This window comes from Protopterus annectens, chromosome 8.part0 (genome assembly GCF_019279795.1).
Source record: "Protopterus annectens isolate FY-2018-M chromosome 8.part0, PAN1.0, whole genome shotgun sequence".
Taxonomy (NCBI): domain Eukaryota; kingdom Metazoa; phylum Chordata; order Ceratodontiformes; family Protopteridae; genus Protopterus; species Protopterus annectens.
Window position 1 is genome coordinate 1,198,092,779 of NC_056741.1, and position 2,399 is coordinate 1,198,095,177.

The following is a 2,399-nucleotide window of genomic DNA, read 5'->3' on the forward strand; positions in this document are numbered from 1 at the left end:
CCACAGAAACAATGGTAAATTTGTATCTGCTGTCTTTCTTGACCTTTCCAAGACCTTTGACATGGTCACACATAGTAAACTTATCCAAGTTCTTTCCGAATTGAATATCAGTCAACTTTCTATCTCTTGGTTCCAAAGCTATTTATCAGATCACCAGCAGGTTGCCCAGTGGCAGAATGACCTCTCCCGTCTTCTCCCAGTTACAGTAGGAGTTCCCCAAGGCTCCATTTTAGGACCCCTACTCTTTTCACTTTTCACTAACAATCTACGTACTTCTGCTCTTCATGCTTCTGTTATCCAATATGCAGATGATTCTACCTTAATCTGTTCTGCCTCCTCCCCACAGGAACTCCAGTCAATTACACAGGATTCCTTTCTCTCGACTGAAGCATGGCTCAGGAACTTGAAGCTAATTCTCAACCCTAACAAACCAAAACTTCTTCTATTTTGCCCAACAAGATCCACTGCATCAAGCCCTGCCTTCAATATTATGTCCATGAACAAAGCCATAATTTTTCCTGTAACTCACTCTGAACCTCTAGGTGTTGAAATCAACCGTAATATGAAATTTGACATCCATATCTCCCAGGCCATAAAGAAAGTGCATAAAAAATAGGTGTTTTCTACAGAAATAAACAATTCCTTACTAAACAGGCTAAATCCACCATTGCACGCACCCATCTCATATCTGCACTCCTCTATGCCTTCCCAATACTCACAAGCTTGAGAAAGACTGATATAGCCAAACTCAATTCCTGCTACAATGAAACATCCAGGTTTGCCACAAGTTCTCCTTTCAGGTTACATCACTGTTCAGCTCTTAAACAACTTAGTTGGCTTGAGCTTCTCCAACTCTACCTGTATAACCAACTGATCTTTGCCCATAAAATCCTGAACAAACCTGACAAAATTCCCACCCATCACAATTTAATAATTCCATACGCAAACAATAGGTCACTGCATTCAAATAATAAATTATTATTATTATTACAGGTAACAAAGGCCAACAATGCAGCTGGTGATTCCCTCTTCTCCAACTTCATATCTAAAAAATGGAACACTCTGCCCCACAATGTGGTATCCCATTCTTCGTTAACAAAGTTTAAACAAATGCTGAAAATACATCTGGCAGATACTTGACTATGCTCCCTGCACCAACCCTGGTTAATTCATCCTGAATATCTGAAGCTATTTAAACCACTTGCATTAACTTAACTATCAAACTACTAGCCTAAGTATTCCAAGACTCTGATTTCTCAAATCCAGCTCATTCCACTATACCATACATCTACCAGATGAAATATTTTTAGTGTACAATGTTTTTCAAACCGAGACTTATTAAAGCTACAAAAGGACTTTTATCATATCCTTTGCAGATGAGTCTATGTGTTATGCTGATACCTAAAATCTACAACATGGGGCCATCCCTGACAACTAAATATATAACCCCTAAACTGCATTTACTGTTACACTTTCTGTATTCACTGTACTGTACATTGTATATTGCTATTTTCCCTTCTATTTTTCCTAACTGTAAATTGAATAGTATTTGTATCTGGTATTTAGTATCACTGTATTGTACACTGTATGTTGTTTAGTATCATTCTATGTCTCAAAACAGTAATATGACATGTAATTGTATCTGGTATTGTATCTTGTATGTGGAGCTTTTCTCTGCGGGCCTCTGCTGAAAAAAGACCTATGTCCAGTCTGACATTCCCAGTTACCGAATGTAAAATAAATAAATAAATAAATAAATAAATGTTTTGCATGAGGGCTCTACCTCTGATAATCCCAGCATAGGGGATCTCTACAGTCACACCACCATAAGTTTTATCTGTCTATCTATCTATCTCTCTGTCTGTCTATCTATCTATCTATCTATCTATCTATCTATCTATCTAACTATCCATCTGTCTTTCTAGATCTATCTGTCTATCTGTCTGTCTATCTATTTATCTATCTATCTATCTATCTATCTATCTATCTATCTATCTATCTATCCGTCTATCTTTCCAGATCTATCTATCTATCTATCTATCTATCTATCTATCTATCTATCTATCTATCTAGCTATCTATCTATCTAGCTATCCGTCTATCTTTCTAGATCGATCTATCTATCTATCTATCTATCTATCTATCTATCTATCTATCTATCTATCTATCTATATATCTATCTATCTATCTATCTATCTATATATCTATCTATCTATCTATCTATCTATCTAACTCCAGAACTGCAGAACCATTTAGAAAGTGAAATAACACAGAATTATGTTCCATCTCAACTACAACATAATTTAATTAATTGTACCACTGACAATTTTAACAAAAAATTTAGCCAAAATAAATGCAACTTGCGACAAAACCTATGGAACCCATATATGGTTCACAGTA